General features: G+C 34.5%; 1 protein-coding gene across 1 annotated transcript in view; it reads left to right on the top strand.

The window, feature by feature from the left end:
* The first annotated feature begins 1152 nt into the window (after positions 1-1152).
* LOC129740497 (proton channel OtopLc) overlaps positions 1153-7801 on the top strand; it is a 207865-nt gene continuing 201216 nt past the window's right edge. Inside the window, exon 1 of the mRNA XM_055732187.1 lies at positions 1153-1523. The gene's annotated coding sequence lies outside the window, so the exon portion shown is untranslated. The remainder of the gene's footprint in view (positions 1524-7801) is intronic.

Genomic DNA, 7801 nt, shown 5'->3' with positions numbered 1-7801 from the left:
TGAACTGAATGGTTGATTGAAATCAATAATTAACCGAAAAGTAAAACGAGACTGTTATTTTTATTAACCACATGAAAAATCAATCCAAAAAAAGACTTCGTTTTGAGTTGGATTAAACTTAAAAGCGTTTCTTATCAAAGACTATTCAAATTCCATTCATATTTGAACAACATATCATACATCCTTAATGTGCTATTCAGAAAAAGTTCGAACGTCATGTAACACAACATCCACAGGCCCCTCGACGTCCAAGTAATTTGTTCGATAGACATCTCCATCATCTGCGCATGTCCCATCCAGGGTGTGAAAACAATTTTCGCCACAGCCTCTCGAACCTCATCCTTCCGGGGTTCACGGTCTTCGAAAAGAAACCAGCTTAGTCCAGTACACGATAGCAAACCATAATGATTCGGCAGCTATCCTGAAAACAAGAGTTCTGACGGGATAGACAGAAACTGTTTCTGATTTGCATGCATTTATTACGGAAATATGCAACATTGCAGATTTATGCGGTGTAACATCTTTCTAGTTTAATTAATTTGTTTTAGTTTTAGAAAGCCCAAGTAGTCAAAAGTAAGCAATGAGAGTATTACTTCGGGCACTCATCAAAAGCGCACGACTGAAATCTGTGTTCCAGTAAGTGGAGTCATGTGATCTTCCACCTTCCACCGGAGAATTGTTCGAATCTTAGGGTGTGACTCCCGAAAGGGAAAGCTCTCAAACAGCTCATTCGAACTGATATCACTCAGTAATGGTCAGAATGGTTCCCCACGATTGGGAGTGCTTGTACTTGATTTTCGATAAACCCACTGGGCCGCGCTTTAATGTAGGTCACGTTTGTTTTCCAGAGTGTCCTTCAACTTTTTGCGGGAGCCACCCAACATGTGTTCTCGGAGAGTTCATCGGTCGCAAATATACCTTCAGCAGTTTTTCTTATCAAGTTCAGGATGGGCTGTCCAAGTCAATGCGAAACCTCTCTCTCCGGTAGCTATCGCACGCAGAGGCTCCAAAAGTGCCGAGTTTTGGGCTCTGGAGGAGAGTGTCCCCATTATTTGTATGTTTTCCCTCGTAGGAGTGTAGCGTGGCACGCGAAAAGAGTTCCTGGAACCGAGCCTGACAGTTCACCTGCAGTTCGCTTTCGATCTACAGCATCCGGTTGTTGTGGTTGACGGTCGTCCGAGTCGTTCAAACGAAATCACGAATTGCTCACGTGCCCTGAAACGGAATCGTTGTTCTTATTGTTAGAAATTTATCTACATATACCATACAGTAACTTATCTAAGGAATCAGTAATCTTAAAATTCTAGTTAGTCAAAGTTTACTCCCTAATCTGGACCACAGGTCAAAAAACTACAGGGTCTTCCTTCCTTTTCGAGAATCCGAAACAAAACACGTCCGATTGTTGAAATTAGTTCACCGTTAGTTGTTCGAAGCACTAAATCAAACATACCGAAAAGCCCCTCGAAGACGCCTTCGCCGTACTTTGAGAAACCGCAATATCTACAGTATACAATCAGTTAATCGTAAGTTTTTGAAAATACCCACATTACTCCCAGACCCAAAGGCCTGGTACCCCTTTTTCTGCGGACTCTCTTTTCCAACTTCGATTTTTTCACACTCTATCGAACACTTTAACGCACTTTAACCTAACGAACCCCTAGCCCGACCATCTTCATCTGTTCTATCTGCTGGAAGCATGCACGCAAGCTTTCTCCGAGACTTTCTCCCTGCCCGCAAGGCTGTCTGCTATTGATGATTCTCTTTCTACCTTCATCTACCACTTAGCGTTGGTAGAACCATCTTTAGGTTGGTTCAAGTAAATTAGTTTAGGAATCTAAATTCTTCTTCATCAAAAAAAAAACATACATACATAGATACTCAATTATTATAATTACTACATAAAATTCAAACCATGAAAAACAATATCATTTAAAATTGACCTTATCTGATAGTTTATTGTTTATTTGTAAATATTTAGGAATGTCAAAATCTTTCAAGTACAATCTTTATAAAAATTCATTTTTCTAGCTTTAAGTTAAACTTCGATTGCCATATGATGATCATTTTCGCTTGAAGTTAAAAGAGTTTTTCATCGATAATCGATAATCCAACAACTACAGTCGAAACGGGATGAACGAGAGTTCAAGAGACTGAACTTTTTTCCTTGCTCAAAGAAGTTTTATTTATCCGGGCTTACTGTTATTGAGGTTCTATCAGGGGCATAAAAAAATCTTCACTTTCGATTTATTCCCAACTTCTTTTTTTAAGGTATACTATTATAATAGGTATTATTCTCATACTTTTTCATACTTGTTCATTTGAAATGGCTCATCACGAAGGACTTTTTCTAGATAATTTTTTTTTACTAAATCAATAAATAAGAAAACCCGTGTATCGACAGCACGCAGGGTTATTAAAAACCTTCTAGAATAGCTGAAAAACTAACTGGCAACACAGAAGAAAATTAAAAAAAAAACTGTATTTTAAACGTGTATTTTCCATGACTATCTCTTTCGCAGACAGAATTCAATTCTGAGTTGATAGGAGAGAGTTACAATTGAACCATTTAGCAGTTGTCCATAAAATAGATTTTCTAACTCTATTTTCATAGGTTTCAGAAATGTGACGAGCTTCTACCTATAGGTATAGAGGCAAATAATTTTTTAAAGAACTTGAAAAAACTTATCAGTGTTTGGTTATTCTCACTCTTATTTTAAATTTGCTGGTCTGAATTGAGCGTACTGACAGATAACTAAGAACAGTTCTGTGAATTTTGAGGGAGAAACATTGTATCTTTCTTTGCTCAACTCAAAATTGCATTCTATCTGCTATAGAAATGATCTTGGAGAATACTTCTTTAAAACACTATTGTTTCTTCTTCATTCTACTGCTGGACCGCCTGCTGTTTGGGCCGCAGTCCAAGGGGAGTAGGGCCAGTGGCAACGACTATATGCCCTAAACACTATTTTTTGTGAGTTTTTCCAGTGTTTTTAGTAATTTAACAGCTGGTTCTAGAAACTTTTAACAGTTATTTCTTTAATTTTCCTTGATATTTCTAGAGTTTGTTTTGATTAGGTCGTATGAACCAACATAAACAAAATTTAGTTATTCACTGCTAACGATTGAAAAACATGTATTCGACGTTGGTAAAAATTTGGGATCATTTGATCAAAAAATAAATTTTATAACATGATTTGAATTTAAGACGTATAATGACTTTCTCATTTTCTAGAGCAATTTGGTTTTTGCGACGTTTTTCACTGCACTGGTTTGTAGTGTAAAACAAACGTCGCAAAATATCAGTTCGGCGTGTTGGTTTATGCGTTCTTGTGCATTTATACCAAAGTCAAAACTTAGAACATCAAAAAAAAAAAAAAATCGTTTGCCGGAATTATCTCAAGATCTTAGCCTGATGGATGACCTTAATTTGTCGCCAGGTAAGTACAATAAAAGGTTCTTGTGGCTGTGTGAAACATGAGTTTGCTCTATTTTCATATAAAAAGGTGCTCGCAATGGATACGTATCACGCACGCAGCGAACTGTCGACGGAATCACAGATGTGGCCAGCCATACCGTATCAAATTCTTAGTGGACAGTCCCATCTAGCAACAATTCCGGATACCATTAAGCCATGTTACTTTCCACCACCATGAGTTACTTGCAGGTATGACTTCATCGTGTGTGTGTGTGTGTGTGTTCCATCCAACGACCCCCTGAGCTGGCAGGTATGTTATGCAAAAGAGTCAATCTTAATCTATTAGATTAAAATTGTTCAATTGCGGATGCTGGAGGTGTTAGCTCTATTGAAATTCCAGAAACCCATTTCAGAATGACAGAGACCTAGCTGCACATTCCGAGGTTACTTTCCTTGTCAATAAGCCCCGCCCAATCATAGCCGCATGACCAAATGGGTCATGTAATTATGATTAGACTTTCAAACATTTATTGTTGACATAGTAAAGTACTGAATAACTATAGTTTGCCAATTATATGCATTCAGCACACTAATATATCCAATAAAATATTGACGTGTATTTAGTTTATGGTTTTTAGTTCAATAATAATTATTATTATGGTATGGTTGATGATAAATATTGTTGGTAAATATATGGAATTTAGAATAGTTTAGGAAATTTTTGAACAATATTTGAATACTGGTAGGAGGGGCTGCTAGATATTGATCGTGATTATAATTGTAATATTTTTACTGGAAAAAATCAAAATAATTTATCAGATTCAAGGTGATTTTCCGTTTCCAAAATGAATATTAAGTCGTCGAGCACGTACTAAAATATACGTTTTGTCGTTTAGCCAGATGAAATCAATCTGAAAATCAAACAATATTATAAAATTATATTTTTGTCCTTAAGCGGCAATGTTTACGTTGATGGTGATGATACCAGTGATGATAGCTGAAGGACTCATAAAAATCTGAAATCAAAACAATATCAAAAATATTAAATATTCTGGAAAAGATTACCTGCAAAAACATTACATACTATTATTCTGAATGAAGATTTTCCTTTTTTTTGCCTACAAAGCTTTATTATACGACTAGCTGCGACACTGCATAGACAATAAAGTATATTATAGAATCATACTCTGGTAGTAGATTTCAATAACAAAAATTATAATAATAATAATAAAGATAAAAATTATAATAAAAATAAAAATAATAAATATTACTATAGATATATGTAAGTTTCAACGATTGTGATACATTTATTATGTAATAAGCATAAACTGATAATCAGTAAAACTTTTGAGGAATCAATGAGAACGGTTCAAGATCGACATACATCTGTATATGGTCATAAAAATCATTTTCACACTATTTTTGGAGAAAAAAATAATCAAATATATTCAAAACAACAGAATAGTTGATTTTGTATCTAGACTTTTTCACATCTTAGAAACGCCTACAATGCTGGAAATATTAAATAACATAAAATTAGTTGAATTTGTACTGAAAGCTTTTTCTTGAATGGTAACTTGCGTTCAAGTTTCTAGAAAATCTCTACTTGACCTTGAAATATTTCCTCCTTTCTGAGAAAATTTCAGCCATCCTTAATGTCACAGTTTAGTTAAATTCCCAGTTTCCCGTTCATTCGATGGAAGCCTTTATACCAAAAGAAGACTCAACTATTAAAAAATGTCACTCAATATGAAAATAATGTTGTCCATCTCTAATGATGTGATAGTAATGAAAATGATCCAAGTAAACGGGTAGTATGTTGAAATATTTCACTGGGATCGAATAGGCAACCGCTTCATCTCTTTCACACCTATTTACATTTATTAGGAAACACCGATTCCTCAAGCGAAAACATGCTGTTTCATTCTATACCGATGGCTTTCTGTGCTTGAGAGCGCTAGCGCTCCTTTAAGGGGACACACTACCAAGTCAGTGTTGCTCAACTGGTTTCGCATTAACCTAATTTTCGGAAACCTACCTTAACAAAATTATCGATAATGTTTAATTATAAAAAAGTATCACTCTTGCGTGTAAACTAATTCATTATTAATAAGCCTTGATGAATAGAGCAGTACTGCAATAAAATGGTATACTTTTGTTTCAACACCAACCGTGGATGCAGAACAAAATCGACGAACTTTTTTTCAGTTGTTCTATGATTGAGAACTACTGCCCTGCATTTTACGGATTAGAGACATCATTAAATCAAAATAATCTAAAAATAGTTTTTGTGTATTGTTGTTTTTCTCAACCTGTCTATAATTCCTTCGAAAAAAGAGTTTCCTGACGAAAAAATTGGAAGATGATACTTATCTTGTTGGTGTTGGTAGGCACAAATTTCCATTCGCCATTGCCAAATTGTAGTTTTACTCATCCGTCTATCTCATCACTAGAACGAGCAAGACGGACAACCGAACCACTTGAACGCCTGGCATCATTCACACGAATGAATGAAACAGAAATAAAGAATATCACACACTCGCGACGATTAATATTTTTGTTCAAAAATGAACTTAGTTTTTATTTGAAATTGAAGATACTGTGGGACTTTTTCACTAAGTATTACACTCATCTGATCACAATTTTCTTATCAAACAACAAAAGCACAAACTTGTCGAAAACTTTTACGAAATTCCTCAAATAAAAGTCGAAATAACTCGGACACGGAAATAAACGCGGCTCGACACCTTCCACCTTGCTGTCTTCTCCCTTGCAGGTATGACTTCATCGTACTTTATTATTACTTAAAGCGTTCCTTTACAAGTTATTTCTAATTTAATAGCGTAGTGTTATATCGAATCAATCGATTTTAAAGATAAAAAAACTAATAGAATTACAAAAAAACGTTAACGCCACACAAGTAATGCAAAAGGTCGCAAGTACTCGTGCACTACCAAGAACTTTACTTATGCTTTTGTTATGTACTTCAGCGTATTCCTATTCTTATTCTTTAATTGAATACCGAATGTTCAAGTTTTATCTAGCCATAACCGTAAATTGAGAATTTTGAATTTGGTTCAAAACTTCGACAGCGATTTTCTCGAAACAAATCAATTGGCTCATACGACCTAATCAAAACAAACTCTTGATTTATACTTTTTTGTCAAAACTTTTGGTCAAAAGTTTTTTTTTCATCAAGATGTTTGGAGATTTTTTTTAAATTTTGAATTTGGATACATCTAAGTTTTAAAAAGGGAAAATTTGATGTTCTTATAGGCTGGACAATTTTCACACGACGTTTTACAGGACACGACACTTAACGTTCTTAAAAAACGGAAAAAGGATTCAAAATTACCTTTTTTGTCGACCAGTTTCGGGCTCGATGTTCCCCATCTACAGGACGATGTCCGACTGATCAAACAAAGCAATTAAATACACTTGCAGCATCCTACTATGTCGTAGTATTTGTCGAAAGGATGGTCAAATTATTAACAATTTTCTTTTAGTAAGGGAGAAGAGTGACGACGTAATAGGCGCCTCGTCTTCGTTCATTAGCGGTTTTCGGCCGTGCTAATGAACAGAACTTGATCACGCCATAGATTGGGAAAAAGTGAGGTACAAGAATTGCGTTAGAAAAACCTCACACTTAAAAGCATGGGAGTCAATGTTAATTTAAAAAAGGCTCCGTGACAAATGATACATGGATTTTGAAAATGTAGAGCCTATCTACGGGCTGTAAATGTAGTACCCATCTGTTGGTTATTTTTGATGTTTTGTTATTTATAAATGTTTGAATTATTAAAAAAAAATGCTGGTTCTATAAAATTTATAGAGAATCAATTCAAACCAATATGCAACCAGAAAGACTCAATCACATCATTAGAAAGTTCGACTCAATTTTCGCTTAATAATATTTTTAAATGAGTAATTTTTTTCAACAAAAAGGAAAGTGGCGTGTTGTGTTTTTTTTAATCCAACATATTTCGAAAATGACTTCATCAAGAAAAAATCTTGAAAAATCAATATGGGGATCATTAAATAATGAATTTCTAGACAGTGTTTTAGTGATAGACACTACGAACTCTAAATTTTACAAACAATTTACAAAAAAAAATCATAAAACTTTATCGCTTACTGCTGAAATGAGTCTGAGCATTTAGGTTAGTTGACTACGTAATTGTCTTACAACATTTTTGCACCAATTCTATAGTGTAGAATAATTTTTTTTCTAAAGATTTTCATAATTTTCAGGTCAAAAACATAACTATGTTTTATGGCACCTTGTGCTAACCTGATCTTTCACTCTTTTTTTAATCGAGATTTAGATTATGTATATATTGTTGTTTGTTGTTTATTTGATTGTGAAAATATATTGAAGATCATTGT

Source organism: Uranotaenia lowii, chromosome 1, assembly GCF_029784155.1.
Source record: "Uranotaenia lowii strain MFRU-FL chromosome 1, ASM2978415v1, whole genome shotgun sequence".
Lineage (NCBI taxonomy): Eukaryota > Metazoa > Arthropoda > Insecta > Diptera > Culicidae > Uranotaenia > Uranotaenia lowii.
Note: the sequence above shows the minus strand (reverse complement) of the source record. Positions and strands in the feature narration are given on the sequence as shown.